The sequence below is a fragment of the Scyliorhinus torazame genome, chromosome 9 (genome assembly GCF_047496885.1).
Source record: "Scyliorhinus torazame isolate Kashiwa2021f chromosome 9, sScyTor2.1, whole genome shotgun sequence".
In the NCBI taxonomy this organism is placed as follows: Eukaryota; Metazoa; Chordata; class Chondrichthyes; order Carcharhiniformes; family Scyliorhinidae; genus Scyliorhinus; species Scyliorhinus torazame.
Window position 1 is genome coordinate 39,655,823 of NC_092715.1, and position 20,848 is coordinate 39,676,670.

At 47.2% G+C, this 20,848-nt stretch overlaps 1 long non-coding RNA gene across 2 annotated transcripts in view; it reads left to right on the forward strand.

The window, feature by feature from the left end:
- Window positions 1–20,848, forward strand: part of LOC140429159 (uncharacterized) — a 127,430-nt gene that overhangs the window by 103,099 nt on the left and 3,483 nt on the right. For both annotated transcript variants that reach the window (XR_011949000.1, XR_011949001.1), the window contains exon 2: window positions 19,607–19,709. This is a non-coding gene — a long non-coding RNA (uncharacterized lncRNA). The remainder of the gene's footprint in view (window positions 1–19,606; window positions 19,710–20,848) is intronic.

Genomic DNA, 20,848 nt, shown 5'->3' on the forward strand with positions numbered 1-20,848 from the left:
CCATGCCTCCACCCTATCCCCGTAACCCAGTGACCCCAGATAACCTTTTGGACACTAAGGGGCAATTTAGCATGGCCAATCCACCTAACCTGCACATCTTTGGACTGTGGGAGGAAATCGGAGTACCCGCAGGAAACCAATGCAGACACGGGAAGGATGTGAAAACTCCACACAGTCACCCGAGGCCGGCATTGAACCCGGGTCCCTGGAACTGTGAGCCAGCAGTGCTAACCACTGTGTCACCGTGCCACCATTTCTTCAGGCCTCGGGAAACCCAGCAGCTAAAGGGAGGCAAGAGCTGCCATGTAAAAGAGATGTTATTCCAGCACTGATTGTAGGTCAGAAGGAGCAGGGGTTCTTTGCCCCAGCCTCCCGCTCAAATGTTGGGGTACCAGATGGGGCACAAACCACATTTGGTTCTGCTTTGATGTACATATTGATATATATTTCATATAATGGACCTTCAGCCAGGATACGCTTACCTCCTCACCCAACTAATTATTGGAGAACACCCACTTTTAAAGAGGAGAGGCGAAAGTGATGAGAATAATTTGGTTGGGGGAAGCATTAAAGGGGACTTGTGCATCACCAATGAGGAAGGGTAGCCACCCTGAGATTACAGGGGTACTTTGATGTTTCACATGCTGCACGCAATGCAATGCAGGTCGATAGAATATTCTTTACAGCAGTGAGCCTGGCTAGAAAGTGGGCGAGGAGAGTACAATTGAGATTGGTAAGTATTTTATCGGCATAAACTATGTTCCAGAGAAGGCAAATAAATTTACAAAATCTGTCAGAGAGATTTGAGATTTGTTTCCAAAACACTGCAGATCACATTTGAAGATAATTTCCAATAATGGGTGATTGTTTCCTCCACCACATAGGAAGTCCATTGTTTGTGTTTCGACAAATCATTCGACCAAGATTGGGAAAGTGGATATGATCAAGAGCGCCCATCACTCAAGATTACCTGTGACATGCTTAAATGTGTGAGCTTATTGTTTCTGATTTGATCTGCTGAAGAATCTTTGCATGTCAAGACAGCAAGTTCCCAACATGTAGGAACATTTTCACTGTGCTTCAAATACATGAGAACAGCAGATACCTGGGAACACCACCACCTGGAAGTTCCCCTCCAAGCCACCCACCGTCCTAACTTGGAAATATATCGCCGTTCCTTCACTGTCACTGGGTCAAAAACCAAGAACTCCCGACCTTACAGTAAGAAGTCTTACAACACCAGGTTAAAGGCCGACAGGTTTGTTTCGATGTCACTAGCTTTCGGAGCGCTGCTCCTTCCTCAGGTGAATCATTCACCTGAGGAAGGAGCAGCGCTCCGAAAGCTAGTGACATCGAAACAAACCTGTTGGACTTTAACCTGGTGTTGTAAGACTTCTTACTGTGCTCACCCCAGTCCAACGCCGGCATCTCCACATCATCCCTACCTAACAACACTGTGGGTGTACCTACATTAGATGGACTGCAGCGGTTCAAGAAGGCAGCTCATCACCACCTTCACAAAGGCAGGTAGGGATGGGCAATAAATGCTGGCCGAGCCAGCGATGCCCATATCTAATGAATGATTTTTAAAAAAATATTGTGTGAAATAGAACAGGAGGAATAGCATGGGTAATGAAAGCTTGGCATTCTACTAATGCAAGCCAGATGGATCCCATCAAATCGTGAAGGATGATAGTCCAACCCATGAAAAATCTACACTGGTACAATAAAAATCTCACCTGTGCCAAAGAGCTCACCGTGACTTGATTTTCCAGTCTATGTGGCAAGAAAGCTAGAGTATATTCAGAAAAACTGTGATCAGCTTAAAAATGTAGGTGGTATTATAATCAACCTTTTGAGCAAGGGCTTTGTTATCCAGGTGCAATAGTCCTGGAAAATTGTCCTTACCTGGTCTGGCCTACATGTGACTCCAGACCCACAGCAATGTCGTTGACTCTTAGCTGCCCTCTGAAATCACTATTTGTTGATGTACCATTGTCAATGTACTCTGTTGATTATTCTTTTGTCTACTATGGAAGTACTGTGTACGTTCCCTTAGCCGCTGAAAAATACTTTTCACTGTACTTCGGTACATGTGACAATAAATATCAATCAATCAATCAAAGGCAAGGTAATTAAGGATGGGCAATAAATGCTGGCCCAGCTGACAACGGCCACATCCGAGGGATGAATACATTTTTAAAATGTCTATTGTGAGGTGAGCGGTTCTAATTGTAGTTCCTTCTTAAGACTTTTTGATCCTGAGACCAGTGCCGTCGGTAGTCTTAAACTCCTGGCACGGTCACCCATGATGGTAAGGTCAGAGGGACGAATCAGACAAAATGCAATCCAAACAATGTGCTCAACGGCGAATCACGCAGAAGATCTTTCACTATCGTATCAATGGCAGATGAAGGCACCAGCAGAATGGAGAACCCCAGTAAGCAAGGTTCCCTTGCCACTGAAACTGGACCTGTCATCTGTCAAGATCCGTGTGTCTGCTGATATGCAACGTCATACCCATGTTAAAAGTTGTCCAGCACAAGGCGTCTACCTAGAGGAAACCAGCGAACCCCCACACAGAAGAGCCCTGCGGCGAGAGGTGACAGAGACCAGGATGGAGAGATCTGGAGGTCCCGAGCTTCGGACCGGCACATAGGCAGTGGAGTTTGATTCAGTCATCTTGCTCTAGGAATAGGAACGGGAGCATTTTGGAAGCTTGTTTCAAGACGGAACAGCCCTCTTCACGGTCCAGTCTACTCACCCCGCATGGGGAAAGGGCTGGAAAAGTTTACCTCAACATAATCTGTTTCATCCCCAGCCTGGATGGAAAAACGCATCCGGCAGCTCATCTACCTGCTGTTAGAAAATCAAAGTTAAACTGAATTTCGGAACCTGGAATGGATGAACCCTCATGGATAACGGGCAAAACAATCGACTGGAACAGAGAACTGCTCTTGTTGCCCGTGAACTCAGGCACTTCAACATTGACATCGCTGCCCTGCAAGAGACCCAAAGGGCAGGTGATGGGCAGCGGAGGGAAGATGACGGCAGTTACATGTTCTTCTGGAGGAAAAAACCCGAGGATCAGCCCATGATGCATGGAATATGTTTCGCCATCAAGAGCAAACTTGTCACCTGACTCTCGGAGCTCCCTGTCGGCATCAACGAGCACCTCGTGATCCTATGTCTACAACTTGTCAAGAACCAGCAACCACCAAGGGCCCCAACCCTTGATGCCAATGATGAATCCATAGAAGGCTTCTACTCCACCCTGGACACCATTCTCTGCAACATTCCAAAGAAACATAAGATCATCCTCCTTGGGGGCTTCAGTGCCAGGTTGGGAAAAGATTTTTTTGATCTCCATGACTTTCCCACTCATCCATATTTCCTCCACCCGATTCAGAATTAACTCTCACACCAACCCCACAAAGCCTCCCTGTCATATCTAGCAACTACAGTTTTCAAAACTGTTGTTTTCTGATCTAATTTACACAAGAACTCCATTAATGGAGAAATGCTGTTGAAATGTTTCTACAGGTTTTGTTTTAATTGGTAATCATATTATAAACTCACAACAGGTTAGGGCCTGAATCCTGTCAGTCTACAAAGCCCTGTTGAGAGAATGTTAATTTGAGGATACTTCCACAAGGAAACAAAGTTTGTCACAGACTCCCTTTTCTGTGAAAGATCATACAGAGTATGTTTCAATGGTCTGTAATTATACTGGATTAACTCAACTCTTAACATGACGAATAATGATGGTGGCGTGGGATCTGTGACAATTCTGGCTCTGTCTCAGTTTCACTTTTAAGCAATCACACAATCTGAGACAACGGATTGGATTTTTCAATGATTCCCAAATTATTCATCAGCATAATCACCTGACGGAAAGTTGTGCAGAATCCCATTACGTTGGATCGCAACCTATTTGTCCGTCGCATTTTCAGCGGGTGCAGAGAGTTTCTGCCTGTCACATCATCATTTCCGTGCCGTTTCCACCTTGCTGTCCGCTAACTGTTTGTGAAAAAACAGGTGCTGAAGGTGCTAATGGAAGATGGAAGTAATAAGCAGGGGTTGGCGGCATGGTGGCACAGTGGTTAGCACTGCTGCCTCACAGCGCCAAGGACCCGGGTTCGATCCCGGCCCCAGGTCACTGTCCGTGCGGAGTTTGCATGTTCTCCCCGTGTCCGCATGGGTCTCACCCCCCCCCCCGGCCGGCCGGCCACAGCCCAAAAAGATGTACAGGGTAGGTGGATTGGGCACGCTAAATTGCCTCTTAATTGGAAAAACATTATTGGGTACTCTAAATTTATATATTTTTTTTAAGTAAGAAGCAGGAGTGAATTTCAAATGCTGAACATCAACATTGGCTGGAGCTGCAAAGAGAACCCCTGAGGCACATTAGCAGACATCCTGGGGGTTTTGTGAAGACTTCACCAACACCGACCAGACCCCCAATTTGAGGTATGATCCAGTTAGGGGCCAAAACTTTTTGTTTCAAGTAGAAAATGTTTGAGATCCAGGGCACTTGCTACCAGAATAAAGCCATAAGGTTCCACAGTTTTTGAACAAACAATATAAGCTTCACTGTACAAGGTCACAGAATCACAAAATTGTTACGGCTCAGAAGGAGGCCATTTGGAGAAAAAAGCCAAAATATTCCACAAATTGTGAACAAAGTAATCTTTACTTTACAAGGTCAGAAAGATAAAACAATTTATAATATCGACCTTATATTCAGGATTACATTCAGGATTAACATGAGGTAAATATGAATTGCTAGGCATCTTGTGTTTGAACATACCACACTGCACAATCAATGGAAAATGCAACCTACATGGATCCCATGGATGTTTCAGCAACCCAAGGATGTCAGTAAACACTGTGGGGGCGATTTTGAGCCCTCTTTCTCCATACGTGACAAACTCGACACGTGCTCAAAATCCAGAGAGAAATATATCACCGCTGAGGGAAGGCTCATCCTCAGTGGGAGCATGAAAGTAGGTGGGTTGAGGTGAATACTGAGAGCCAGCACTGGTGGTGACTGTGAGCTTCTTGGGTGGAGTTCCATGAGAGGACAGGATACAACGAGTGGATGATTCAGGAAAGGATTGCACACCTGCCTCATGAGGAATGAAGATCCTCTCACTTGGGGAAGTACAACTGAACTGTGATTTAAACCCCACACTCAGGCAGAACTCTGAGAACGAAGGGATTAAGCTCTATTGAATGTCAATTCCACTTGTCGAGGAAGATTGTTGCTCAGGAATAAGGATGTAGGGCTGTGAAATGGGAGAATGAGGGTGCCCTCTAGATATGTGTTTGTCACACTAATTGCAGCTTCACTCTAAGCAGCTGTGCCTTGTCTGTCACAAGAGGCATTCACTTGCTTGAAATAAAATTTCACCTTTCATAGACAACTCAGCGGTGCCAATGAAAATGGCAGAGCTAAAGCTGAATGCTGGCCCAGCCAGCGACACCCACACCCCATGGCCGAATAAAAAAAAAAAAATTTTGGCTCAGTTTACGGTGGAGGACATTAGTATCATTCCAATATACCAGGTAATGCAGGTAAGGTAAAGGTAAAGTCGCCATAGTCCCAGGTGAGCACAAGCTGTTTTTCCCTTTGAGGGGCAGAGCTGACTGGTGATGATTTAACCTGAGGGTCACCATACTTCAGGGGAGGGGGCAAGGTTTAGAAGGCAGGGCCTTCATGAACAACCTTAAGTAATAAAAAGGGAGGAACTTAAAACAATCATCATCAATAGGGAAAAAGTACTAAACAAACAATTGGGATTGAAGGCAGACAAGTCCCCAGGGCCTGATGGCCTATATTCTAGGGTCTTAAAGAAAGTCGCAGCAGAGATAGTGGATCCATTGGTTTTTATATTTCAACATTCCCTGGGTGTGGGAAAGGTTCCAATGGATTAGGAAAATGCAAATGTAATGCCCTTATGAATGGAATCATAGAATCCCTACCGAGCAGAAGGAGGCCATTCAGCCCATTGAGCCTGCACCGACCCTTTCAAAGAGCACCCTACCCAGGTCCCCGCCTTATTTATGCATCCCACCTAGCCCATCTTTGGACACTAATGGGCAATTTTAACATGGCCAATTCACCTAGCTGCACATCTTCGGACTGTGAGGACAAACCAGAGCACTCGGAGGAAACCTGTGCAGACATGGGAGGACGGGCAAACTCCACATAGACAGTTATCCAAGGCCAGAATTGAATCTAGGTCCCTGGCACAGTGAGGTAGCAGTGCTAACTGCTGTTCCAACATGCTGGCACTTCAAAAAGGGAGGGAGGCAGAGAGCAGGAAACTATAGACAGATTATTTCAACGTGTGTCATTGGGATATTGTTAGGATCCATTAATAACGATGTCATAACACGACATTTAGAAAGACAAAACGCAATCTATCAGAGTCAACACGGTTTTATGAAGGGTAAATCATGTTTGACTAATTTGCTAGAGTTCTTCCAACTCTAGTGGATAATGGACAACTTGTAGATGTAGTATATCTGCTTTTCCAGAATGCATTTCATAAGGTGCTGCACAAATGTTTAATACACAAGGTAAGATCACATGGGATTAGGGACAATTTATTAGCTTGGTGTACAGGTCTACAGGTCACTGAAAGGGGCAGCTTTGGAGAAGGTAGTCAAGAAGGCATACGGCATGCTTGCCTTCATTGACCGGGCAGTGAGTATAAAAATTGGCAAGTCATGTTGCAACTGGATAGAACCTTAGTTAGGCCACACTTGGAGTATAGTGTTCAATTCTGGTCGCCACACTACCAGAAGGATATGGAGGTTTTAGAGAGGGTGCAGAAGAGATTTACCAGGATGTTGCCTGGTATGGAGGGCATTAACTATGAGGAGAGATTAAATAATCTTGGTTTGTTCTCACTGGAATGAAGGAGGTTGAGGGGCGACCTGATAGAGGTCTACAAAATTATGAGGGGCATAGACAGAGTGGATAGTCAGAGACTTTTTCCCAGGGTAGAGGGGTCAGTTACTAGGGGGCATAGGTTTAAGGTGCGAGGGGCAAGGTTTAGAGGAGATGTACGAGGTAAGCGTTTTACACAGAAGGTAGTGGGTACCTGGAACTTACTGCCGGAGGAGGTGGTGGAAGGAGGGACAAAAGTGACGTTTAAGGGGTATCTTGACAAAGACATGAATAGGATGGGAATAGAGGGATACGGACCCCGGAAGTGTAGATTTTAGTTTAGATGGGCAGCATGGTTGGCGCAGGCTTGGAGGGCCGAAGGGCCTGTTCCTGTGCTGTACGTTTCTTTGTTCTTTGTTCTTTGGATCGATGACTGGTCAACTGACAGAGGCAGAGAGTCGGGATTAAATGGGGGTTTTTCTGTTTGGTAAGATGTGACAAGTGGGGTGCCACAGGATTCGGTCCTTGGGCCCCCAACTATTTACAATATAAATTACAGACTGGGATGTGGGGATAGAAGGTACTATAACCAAATTTGCAGATGACAGTAAACTAGGTGGGCTAGTAAGTTGCAATGAGGAAATAAGAAATTTTACAAATGGATATAGGTAGGTTGGGTGAGTGGGCCAAACTTTGGCAGATAGAGTTTGGTGTGGATAAGTGTGAGGTTATCCATTTTGGTCAGAAAAATGGAAAGGGAACATATAATCTAAATGGAGAGAAACTCCAGAGTGCTTTGGTGCAGAGGGATCTGGCTGTCCTTGTGCATGAATCTCAGAAAATTAGCATGCAGGTACAGCAGGTAATAAGGAAGGAAAATTGAAGTTTGGCTTTTTCAACTAAAGGGGTAGAGGATAAAAGTGGAGAAGTGTTGTTGCCACTGTCTCAGGCATTGGTGTGGCCATACTTGGAGTACTGTGTACAGTTTTGGTCCCTTTATTTGAGGAGGGATGTGGTTTCATTGGAGGCAGTTCAGAGGAGGTTCACTAGATTGATTCCAGAGATAGCGGGCTGGATTCGCCGATCCCCGACATCGCGTTCGGCGAGGGGACGGAGAATCCCCAATGGCTCCAAAATAGGGGGCGGCGCCCTTTCACGATGCTCCGCCCCCTGACAAGTGGCGTACTTCTACACAGTGTATCCACGGCCTCAGGCCAAAGTCTGAGGCTGGCCCCGCAATGCTCCGTCCCTGACCAGCCGAGTTCCTGATGGCATGGGACATGTGTGGTCTCACCCGTCGTGAACTCAGCGTGGCGGCTGCGGATTCAGTCCAGTGCCAACACACTCGGAGGAGGGCCAATCCGCAGGCGGATGGGGGTTTCATTTGGGGCAGGGGGAACTGTGGAGGGCGGTCCGTGGGGCATTAGCGGCCGAAAGGGGGGCTTATTTTTGCGGTCCGGGTCCGCGGGCTGCGTCCACCATGAAGCACGGCGAGGCTGCTGCAGGCCGCCGCCGTGCGCATGTACGGCCACGGACCCGGCAATGCTCCGGGCCGTATTGGCAGCTACAGCTGGGAGCTCTACGCTGCCTGGCTATTAGATAGAGCAGTTTAGGCCTATACTCTCTCAAGTTTAGAAGAATGAGAGCAGATCTAATTGAGGTATGTAATGTCATAATATACACCATAATATCATGGTGCAGACACACACTGATAGACACACAGTGGAACCAATCAACACACACAACACCGCAGCCAATCACCAGTGAGAGCACATGCACTATAAAGACAGGGGGCATCAGAGTTCCCGCTCATTCGAGTAGCAGCTAGCTAGGAGGACAGAGCTCACAGCCTGCAACACAGACATTCACCATGTACTGAGTGTATCGACTGGTTAGGACAAGGCAAAGGTCTTTAGTTAAAGCTAGTATCGTGTTAACCCACAGTCAGAGTATGTTAAACAGTTAATGATTCAATAAAATAGTGTTGCACTATGTCAAGCGTTGGTGACCTGTATGTGTTCCATGGATCCAGAACACCCAACACAACATGATACCAGATTTTGAGGGATATTAGCACTTCTTAGACCTACCTGCAAGTGATCTGCCTTCCGCCAGCATTCCATTATCCATGGACAACATTAGCCCGCCGCCGCTCCGCATCGCCGGCAACCTAGGGGCCAACTGGAAGATATTCAAACAGCGCTTCCAGCTCTTCCTTGAGGCCACAGACAGGGAGGACACCTCGGATACCAGGAAGATTGCTCTCCTCCTCTCCATGGCCGGGGACCATGCCATCCACATTTTCAATTCTCTCACCTTTGCGGATGATGAAGATAATACAAAGTTCAAGACGGCCCTCCTCAAGTTTGACACTCACTGCAGCGTAGAGGTGAATGAAAGTTTCAAGCGCTACGTGTTCCAGCAGCGTTTGCAGGGTAAGGCTGAACCTTTCCAATCCTTTCTCACGCACCTCCGCATCCTTGCGCAGTCTTGTAGCTACGGGCCCACCTCCGACTCCATGATACGCGACCAGATCGTTTTCGGTGTTCAGTCGGACCCCCTACGACAGCAGCTCCTCAAAGTAAAGCAGCTCCCCCTAGCGACCGCCATTGAGACCTGTGTCTTACACGAAAACGCTACGAATCGGTTTTCCCACATCCAAGCGGCTGAAACGGCGCGGCAAGGTCCCCACGAGGCGGAACGGGTCCAAGTGATTGAGCAACTCCAGGGCCTCAGCCTGGATGAGGGCAGCCATTTTGCGCGCTTTTCGTGGACTCACACGCTTGTGCGCACCAAACGAGGGGACGTCGACGTCGAAGAACGTAATGCGCAGGCACGCACCACGCACGATCGCACCGCGCATGCGCGGTGGCGCAGCGAACGTGCTGATGCTACGACATGCGGCAACTGTGGCTCCGCCCATTTAAAACGGCAATGCCCTGCCAAATCTCGACAATGCCTACGATGTGGAAGACTTGGCCACTATGCTGCCTGCTGCCGAGCAGCTCAGCCTGCCAATTCATATCGCTTCAGCCAGCCTCGCAGGAATGTCCAGGCAATTCAACCTACGGTCACCGAGTCCGATGCGGACCTCCCACACAGCAGTGACACCGAGGACCCAAAGGCGCCTTTTCGAGTCGGTGTCGTGACAAAAAACAGGCTGTCCCCGAAGCAACGATACCAGCCGCTGTCGGTATACAGCATCGATCCAGACGATGAATGGTGTGCCACCCTGACGGTCAACCGGTCCCAAATACGATTCCGCCTGGACACTGGTGCCTCCGCCAATCTCATTGCGCGGTCTGACTTTCTAAGCCTTCGTGTGAAATCTTCCATCAGCCTGCCATCTATTGGATTATAATGGCGTCATTGATGCTAGCGGCTCATGCCAACTTGAAGTGATGCACAAGTCACGCAAAGCAATCCTTCCTTTTGGAATCATGGGTTCCTCGAAAGCCTCCCTGCTTGGCGCGCAGGCATGCAAGCTGTTGAACCTAGTTCAGAGAGTTCACTCTCTCTCTCCTGATGACATGTCTGCCTTTCAGGACACTGACTTCAGGGCGCAACTCGACACCATCATCGACCAGCACCATGACGTCTTCGAAGACATGGGCACGCTCCCATATACCTACAAGGTCTTATTGAAACAGAATGCCACGCCTGTGGTGCACGCACCTCGCAGGGTCCCAGCAGCCCTTAAGGACCGCCTCAAGCAGCAGCTGCAGGACCTCCAGGACCAAGGAGTGATCTCCAGAGTCACGGAACCAACCGACAGGGTCAGTTCCATGGTATGTGTAAAAAAGCCTTCCTGCGAATTGAGAATTTGCATTGATCCCAAGGATCTGAATCGCAATATCATGAGGGAGCATTATCCAATTCCCAAGCGCAAAGAGATCACATGCGAGATGGCTCATGCCAAGCTCTTCACCAAACTCGATGCCTCAAAAGGATTCTGGCAAATCCAGCTTGACAAATCCAGCAGGAAACTGTGTACATTCAATACCCACTTTGGCAGATATTGTTACAACAGGATGCCATTTGGGAACGTATCTGCTTCAGAAGTGTTCCATAGGATCATGGAACAAATAATGGAAGGCATTGAAGGTGTTCGCGTCTATGTCAACGACATAATCATTTGGCATGTCAGTCGCCTCCAGCGCGTGTTCAAACGCATACGTGAGCAGGGCCTACGTCTCAACAGGGTCAAATGCTCTTTTTGGCAGACGGAACTCAAGTTCCTCGGGGACCACATCTCCCAGTTGGGTGTGCGGCCGGATGCGGACAAGGTGGCTGCTATCACAGCCATGAAAATGCCAGAGGACAAGAAGGCGGTCCTCCAATTTCTGGGCATGGTCAACTTTTTAGGGAAGTTCATCCCTAACCTCGCCTCTCATACCACGGTTCTCAGGAACCTGGTCAGGAAGACGACAGACTTCCAATGGCTCCCTACCCACGAGCGCGAATGGAGAGAACTCAAAACCAAACTCACCACGGCCCCGGTCTTAGCTTTCTTTGATCCAGCAAAAGAGACCAAAATTTCGACCGATGCCAGCCAGTCTGGCATTGGGGCAGTGCTCCTGAAACGCGATGAGGCCTCAGCATAGGCCCCCGTTGCATATGCCTCACGCGCCATGACCCCCACGGAACAGCGCTATGCGCAGATAGAAAAGAAGTGCCTGGGCCTTCTGACCGGTGTGGTTAAGTTTCACGATTATGTGTACGGACTTCCTCAATTCACCGTCGAGACCGACCATCGCCCGCTGGTCAATATAATACAGAAACACTTTAACGACTTGACGCCTCGCCTCCAGCGTATTCTTCTCAAGCTCCGGCGATATGACTTCCAGCTGGTATACACCCCAGGCAAGTACCTCATCATTGCTGACGCTCTCTCCAGGGCAGTCAACACTCTGTGTGACCCAGCGGGATTCGTCTGCCAGGTTGACGCCCATGTGGCCTTCGTGGCCTCCAATCTACCTGCCACGGATGAACTCCTCGTCCAAATTCACCGCGAGACGGCGGCTGACCCTTTGCCTGAAACTGGACCGCATTGTCATCCTGCATAGCATGCGCCAGCTCGTCCTGGAACAGCTACACGAGGGCCATCTTGGCGTGGAAAATTGCTGCCGACGGGCCCGAGAGGCAATGTACTGGCCCGGAATTAATGACGTCATAGCCAACACAGTGCTCAACTGCCCCACTTGTTAGCGCTTCCAGCCGGCCCAACCACGTGAGACCCTGCAGCCCCATGAGTTGGTCACCTCAGCTTGGACCAAGGTGGGCATCGACCTGTTCCACGCGCTGGGTAGAGACTATGTCCTGATTGTGGACTACTTTTCAAATTACCCAGAGGTGATACGGTTGCACGGCATCTCATCATCTGCAGTCATCCGTGCTTGGAAGGACACCTTTGCTCGACACGGCATCCCACTCAAGGTGATGTCGGACAATGGCCCCTGCTTCGTAAGCCAGGAATTGTCCAACTTTGCCAGGCGGTACAATTTTGCACATGTGACATCCAGTCCCCTGCACCCCCAATCTAACGGCAAAGCAGAGAAGGGCGCCCACATAGTCAAACGGCTCCTCTGCAAGGCTGCCGATGCTGGGTCCAATTTCTACCTCGCCTTGCTGGCCTATTGCTCCGCCCCACTGTCCACTGGCCTGTTGCCAGCCCAGCTGCTCATGGGTCGCACCCTGAGGACGACGGTGCCGTCCATTCATGTCCCAGACCTCGACCACGTTCCGGTCCTTTGACGGATGCAGCTGTCTCGTGCACAGCACAAGGTGGCTCATGACACCCGTGCAGCTGATCTCCCTGCTCTGGCTCCAGATGACAACGTCCGCATCCATCTTCCGGATGGTGGCTGGTCTGCAACCGCTGTGGTCCTTCGGCAGGTGGCCCCCCGCTCGTTCCTGGCTCGTCTACCAGATGGCTCCATTCTGTGCTGCAATCGACGTGCCCTTCGTCTCGTTCCGCGCTCCCTACGTGATCCTCCACTGTCGCCTCGCCCTCCTGCTGACCCTGCCATGGACTATGCAGAGATCCCGGTCACTCTGCATCCTCCGCACTCTGACGCAGTCCAGCCCGCTCCTCAGCCGGCGGCTCCTGACCCACCCGTGAGGCGGTCAACCAGAATTCGTCGCCCACCTCAGAGACTTAATTTGTGAACTTTGTGGGCTTATGGACTTTCTGATTTGTTCTGTTCTTCCATTTACTCGTTTACATGGTTTGTATATAGTGTTCACGTTTTTCTGTACCAGGCACCTTCCCATGTAAATAGTTCTCATGTACATATTCCTGAAAATATTTCGCACACACGTAGTCAGGGACATTCTCACCATACACTATATATTGCCACACAGGTACATTTTTTATAAAAGGGGGATGTCATAATATACGCCAGTATATCATGGTGCAGACACACACTGATGGACACACAGTGGGACCAATCAACACACACAACACCGCAGCCAATCACCAGTTAGAGCACACGCACTATAAAGACAGGGGGCATCAGAGTTCACGCTCATTCAAGCTGCAGCTAGCTAGGAGGACAGAGCTCACAGCCTGCAACACAGACATTCACCATGTGCTGAGTGCATCGACTGGTTAGGCCAAGGCAAAGGTCTTTAGTTAAAGGTAGCATCGTGTTAACCCACAGTCAGAGTATGTTAAACAGTTAATGATTCAATAAAATAGTGTTGCACTATTTCAAGTGTTGGTGACCTGTATGTGTTCCACGGATCCAGAACACCCAACACAACATGTAAGATGATAAAAAGTATTGACAAAATTAGACGCAGAGCAGATGCTTCCTCTTGTGGGGCAATTTAGAACAAGAGGTGGTAGTTTTAGGATAGGGGGCAGCAGATTTAGAACAGAGATGAGGAGAAATTACTTCTCTGAAAGTGTTATAAATCTGTGGAATCTACTAGCCCAGAGTGTGGTGAATGCTAGAACTTTGAGTAAATTTAAGGAGAAGATAGACCGATTTTAAATTTGTAATTAGAAGGCTTATGGAGAAGAGGAGCAGAGACTGAGAGATCAGCCATGGTCGTATTGAATGGCGGAGCGGGCTTGAGAGGCTGAATTGCCTACTCCTGCTCCTAGTTCTTATGTTATATAAGTCTCCCTCAGAGATGCTCGGGTGGTGATTCCAGGGAGTGCAAGGATGGTCTGATTTCCCTGCAAGGGAAGGGAGATGGCCTGAGTACATCTCAGAGGATTAAAGATGCAACATGTTTACTCGCATGAGATTTAAGAAATGACTATTTGTCCTTAAGGTTCTCACTTTTGCTTACTTTTGGTCAGGTTCCTTCCCAGCCAGTCCAAGTGCTCTTACCTCACGCGGAGTGAAGTTGCAGAGCTCCCACATGACACCGGTGACTGGGCCCTATCACGCTGGTTGTGCTTGAGTTTACCCTGCGGAGACACAGATGGGGAAAGTGTAGGTGAGAGCCCTGCCACTTCAGATGATTGAGCAGTAGCATGTGTGTGACTGGAGTAGGAGCAGTGGTGTGACGAGCAGAGTGAAGACTTGGGGAGGCTCTGTGGGGGGATGGGGGGGATGGGGTGCGGGAGAAGAGGACCTCACCACCTGTGGGCAACGGCTGGCTGAGAGATCACCTTGGAGGTGTGAGAGGTGGGTGAGGGAGTGCAGTGAGAGACTGGAGGTGGCAGATCTACACTGGCCGGACGAAGAAGGTCATTCATCTTCTTCCTGCACTGCTACCCCTCCTCTTCTGGAGAGTGCTGGCATTCACCACGGCAGCTATTGCCCCCCCCAGCCAAGGGTGGAAACCCTGCTGGTGGGCCGCCTCCCGGATTGTGGGTACAGGATTTTCCGCATCTGCTGCACCCCATCCGGGAGTCTGGTCAGGACACCCTTGTGAAATACGGTGCTGGTTTTCATGCTGCCATCCGTTCTTTGGATCTGGAGCTGCTCTGGACAGCTCTGGGGAAGCATTCATATGCATCTCCTCAGTGATGGCAGTGATTAAGTTTCCACCGGGCGAGAAAATCTGCGGGAGGGCACCAAGAGCACGGCGTTAGTCTTGTGGGAGAAAAATCTTTCTTTCAGAGGCACAAAATTCCATCAGAAATCCCGGCAACGGACACATTCCGTTTTCCTTGCTGGAACTGACACCTAGACATTCTTTGTAAGATTCTAGCTTGTGAGTTAACCAATCTCATTCAAACCCAGATCTTGGGCTTTATTAATATAAAGCAAAATCAAGGAGGTTATGTTGAACTTGTCTAAGACACTAGCTCAGCCTCAGGTCGAGTATTGCATCAGGTTCTGGGCGCTGCATTTTAGGAAAAATGTAAAAGATTTTCCCAGGAGTTAATAGTCGCCTTAACCCTTCTAACCTTTGTTCGAACTCTCTGCAGTTTCCGATTTCAGTTTTCTTCCATTGTCTTGCTTAGCACAGTGGGCTAAACAGCTGGCTTGTAATACAGAACAAGGCAGCAGCACGGGTTCAAATCCCGTACCAGCCTCCCCGAACAGGTGCCGGAATATGGCGACTCGGGGCTTTTCACAGTAACTTCATTGAAGCCTACATGTGATAATAAGTGATTATTATTATATTCCAAATTTTCACATCCATTTTGTAACAGTGGTTACAGTTGACCAGATTTTATTAATGTGTGATGGGGCAGCACGGTGGTGCAGTGGGTTAGCCCTGCTGCCTCACGGCACCGAGGTCCCAGGTTCGATGCAGGCTCTGGGTCACTCGCATGGAGTTTGCACATTCTCCCCGTGTTTGTGTGGGTTTTGCCCCCACAACCCAAAGATGTGCACGGTAGAATCAAACACACTAAATTGCCCCTTAATTGGAAAAAAATTAATTGGGTACTCTAAGTTTATGAAAAAAATTTAAATTAATTTTAATTTAATTAAAAAATAAATGTGTGATAACGTCTAGTCATTTCAGGTCACATCCAATGAAGCAATTTGATTTTTTTGAAGAGGTAATGACAGTAGCAGACAGAACAATATCTATGGATTTAGTCTAAGGACTTTCAGAGAAATTCATTTAACTTTGACAATTAGAGACCATTAGCTAAAATTAAAGCTCATGTAATTGAGGGCAGGGTGGTGACCAAGTTAGGAGATTGGTTCGAGAGCAGAATGGTTAAGGATAATGTGGATGGACTTAAATTGGGAGAAAGTCACTCATTCTGCCCCACAAGGGCAGGTGCTGCGTCCTTCAATCATCACGATATTCATTGATGACTTGGATAGCACAATGGAGTGCCAAGTTTGTTAGCAGAATAAATAGTGTGGATGGAAGGATAAAATTACAAAGCAACGTTGATCTCTTAATTGAGTGGATAAAAGTGTGACAGATGGATGTCAATGCAAGTAAGTATGCGGTCATTCCTACAGGAACAAAAGATGGTGAGCTTGATTCTCCGGCCTCCCAGTCGCGTCTTTCCCAGCAGCAGGAGGCGGCGCGCTATTCGCTGGTGGCAGGATTCTCTGCCCCCTCTGCTGTCAATGGGAATTCCCATTGAAGCCACCCCATGCCACCAGGTAACCCACGGGCAGGTGACCAGAGAATACCACCGTCAGCGAACGGCCAGAGAATTCCGGTCAATGTATCCATGTACTACTTCCATGGTGGAATGCTGGGAAGAGTGGAAGTCCAAAAAGATTTTAGGGTCCATACATGCAGATCATTAAAATGTAATAGTCAGATGCAAAAAATAATCTAAAAGGCTCTTGAAACATTTCCCTTTATATCTGAAGAACCAAAATATAAAGGCTGTATTGGCCTTAGAAGGACTGCAGTGCAGATTCACCAGAACATTACTAGAGCAACAAAGATTAGATTATGAGGCAAGTCTACATAAACTAGAATTATACTGCCTGGAATATAAAAGATTAAGAGGTAATTTGATTGAGGTTTTAAGGAATTGAAGGAATAGACAGAGAGAATTATTTTCCACCCGCAAGCATAAGTTCCATAAGGCTTAAGGGCAGAGGTACATTGAGTCTGTTCCATCATTCAATAATATCATGACTGAAATTATATAATAATCCTCAACTCCACTCTCCCATCTTCCCCCACTGATTAGCAATCTGCTCTCTCAGCCTTGAACATACTTAATGACCCAGCCTCTATAGCCCACTGTGGTAAAGAATTCTACAGATTCACTATCATCTGAGTGAAGACATTTCTCCTCATCTTTTTCTTATAGGATACCCTTTATTCTGGGATTATGCCCACTGGTCTAGACTCTCGCACAATGGGAAACAATCTCTCAGCACCTAGCCAGTCAGGCCCCAGAATTCTATATTTCTCAATAAGATCACCTCTCATTCTTCTGAACTCCAATGAGCACAGGCCCAATCTACTCAAACTCACATTGTTAGAAATTCCCTCCATACCCAGGATTAACCTAGTGAACCTTCTCTGGACTTCCTTCAATGCTAGCATATCTTTGCTTATATAAGGGGACATTAGTATTTAGGTGAATGTTAGAGTCAGGTAACCCATTAGACTGGCTGGAGGAAGCTGGAGAGATGTTGTCTGTGCTCAATTTTACTGTTATCCATTGTTGTTTTGTACGTAGTTTACCCAAAGTTAATGTTAATAAATTGTTTATGGCTTTAGCTGCAAATGTTCTTGTAATATAAATCAGGCCATCCGACATGAACATTACACTGAGAAAAAAAAATAAGTCTGCCACGAGGTCCACAGAGATTTGAAGATTTTGCAGACTGCAAGAATGGTGTCCTTGAAGCTACCAATGAGTCTCAGATTTCATGATAATGTGGACAGCAACTGGCGTGTGTTTAAACAACAAGTTAATCTGTTTCTTACTGCAGTAAATTTAGAAGATCAATCAGATTTGCATAAGGTAGTGATGCTCCTAACAGCGGCAGGGTCCGAAGCAATTGCTGTGTTTAATATGTTTACATTTTCAAACGATGAAGACAGTAAAAATTTTAACAAAGTAATTCGAAGATTTGATGCACATTGCAGCCCCAGAAAGAATTAAACTTATGAACGCTATATGTTTAGATCATATTTACAGAAGACAGGGAATCCATAGATAATTTCATCACTGATTTAAAGTTAAAAGCTAAAATAATTTTTCTACGGTGGAATCTTCCATGATTCAGGACCAAATTGTGTTTGGTGTGAATGAAAATAAGCTGAGGGAATGGTTGCTGAGGGAATCGGAGCTGTCTTTGGAACAAACAGTTTAGATTTATCAGGCTCACGAGCTCGCAGCACAGCATTCTAAAATGTTTCTCAGTAATGGTGGCGTATTCTTGGAGGAAAACACTCCTGTTGCCGTCCTGCTGCTATAACTTACAGTGAACAGTACAGTGGTCCAATTGAAGTTAGACACTGGTGCCAAAGCCAATTTAATCAGCATGACTGATCTAAAAAATCAAAAAATTCAGCCGATTTAAATAAATCACAAAATATCTTTGCGAGATTATAATGGTTCAAGCATTAACTATTATGGTTCTTGTGACCCGAGTGTGGTGGTGAAGAACACAGTTTATTCCGTCCCATTCCATATTGTATCCGAGGGCTTCGATTCATTCTTATGCGATTACTCCTGTGAAGAATTAGGTCTAGTGCAGTTGGTATATAGTATCTACAACGGATTGGATCAACACTCCAACAATTCTGAGAATATTATCAGCAAATTCAGCGAAGTGTTCACAGGTTTTGGTATGCTACCATTCACCTACAATATACAACTCAAAGAGGATGCAAAGCCTGTGATACCTGTACCTCTTTGGGATTGTCTCAAAAAGGGGCTAGAGAGGATGACAAAATTAAAAGTAATCAGAAAGATAGAAGAACCTACCGACTGGGTAAACTCCGTGCTTTGTGTAAAGAAAAAGAATGGCAATATTTGCATATGATAGATCCTAAAGATCTTAATTAGAATATCAAAAGAGAACATTACCAAATACCAAAGCGTGAGGAAATCACATCTGAGATGGCAGGTGGGCAATTCTTTACAAAACTTGACGCATCTCAGGGTTTCTGGCAACTAAAGCTAGAGGAACAATGCACAAAATACTGCACGTCTAATATGCCATTTGGATGGTACTGCTTTCTGAGAATGCCGTTTGGCATAATTTCGGCATCAGACATTTTTCACCGTGCCAGGGAACACACAAGCGAAGGCATCGAAGGTGTACGTGTGTACCTGGATGGTATCATCGTTTGGGGCTCAACCATAGAAGAGCACAATAAGAGGTTGCTTAAAGTTCCAATGAGCATCAGGAAAAATGGGCTGAAGCTCAACAAGCAAAAGTGCCAATTTGGAGTAACTGAGGTCCAACATGTGTAGACCTGTCTCCCACAAAACGCAATGGTTGTTTGCTCATTAATAATTTTAAATCTAGGAGTCTCAGAGTTTTGCTAGCCAAGGGTATGAAGGATATAAAGGCATTGTGGACGGAAGGGGTTTATGTACCGAACTTGCTCCCATCTTCTTATGTTCTGTCTGACTGCCTGCAAGTTAAAGTGAAGGCAACGATAACACAAACCCAAAGTGAGCAGGGTCATTTTTAACTGTACAGATCAGGCTCCGATTAAGTCATTGTTATCCAATCTGTTCTATTAACTGGAGGCTAAATCAGGGAGCTTTTAAATATTTATTGCAATCAATTTGATTAAACATAGCCAAAAATAATAATGTAACTTTTTTCTTAACTTTATACACAGCAGAGAGTGTGAAAAGGAAAACCCAATGGACAAGCAAGTCTGTTCTCCCTGTGGATTGTCTCCTGAGGGAAAATTATGTATGACTGCTCCATGATCTCCAAAGGTAATAAAGTAAATATCCAGAACATCAATCCACTTCCAACAATTTAACACTGGCTGATTACATTTCTGGCCTGTTTCTTTGACTACAACATTCGAGGAACAATGCAATATTGAACAATAACTCAAAATTAACCCTTGGGTGAGAGACTGGCACTAGGGGATAGATTTTAAAAATAAAGGGGGCGGGATTCTCCACCCAACGCCGATATCGTAATTGGCGATCAGGCAGAGAATCTTTTCAATGCCCAAATTGGGGATGGTGCCGGTTTGATGCTGGTTTTCGAGTCTCCATCCCCTCTGGAATGGCGTCATTGCATTGCGTGCCGCACACCATTGCAACAGCATGGGCGCATCACCAGCAGGCCCTCCCACGATGCTCCGCCCCTGATGAGCCGAGTTCCCAACCGTGCGGTCTGAGAGGTCGGGAACCTAGCATGGTGGCTGCGGACTGTGTCCAGTGCTGCCACACTCAGCCAGGATCCGTGCCGCTGGCACGGGCGTTTACACAAGGGCTGGGGGGCCTGGTGGGGGGTGGCCAGGAGGTGTCCTGTGGGGGCGCGGATGGCGGGTCGGGTCCGCGCATGGTCGATGCCATGTTATGCGTACGACTGCTGCAAGACCCAGCCATTCTCCGCCCGTTTTCGGTGCGGGAATCGGGAGTTTCACCCGCCGCCGCTGCTCGCCCCTCACCAGAATCGGTATGGGTTCTGTGCCAATTTTAGTGCCGTAAAACGCCCACGAAATGTCCGTTTCAGCCGGCACTTAGCCACTGAAACGGAGAAGCCAGCCAGGTCTCTCATTTAAGATGAAGCTGAGGAGATTTCCTTTTCCTTCAGAGGGGCACAGCTCTGTAGATTTCTCTTCCCCAGAGGGCACTGGGGATAGGGGCATCAAATATTTCCAAGGCTGAGTTAGATTCTTGACTGACAAGGGAATGAAAGGGTGTAGGGGGTAGACAGGAAAGAGGAGCTGAGACCACAATCAGGTCAGCCATGATTTTATCAGATGGTGGGAGCAGATCAGAGGGGCCAAATGGCCTGCTCCTGCTCTTAATTCAAACGTTCATTTTTATGTCAAAGGAACAACCATGTTTTAGGAGAACAAAGCAACTTTTTACAATTCCAGACCACACATGATTCT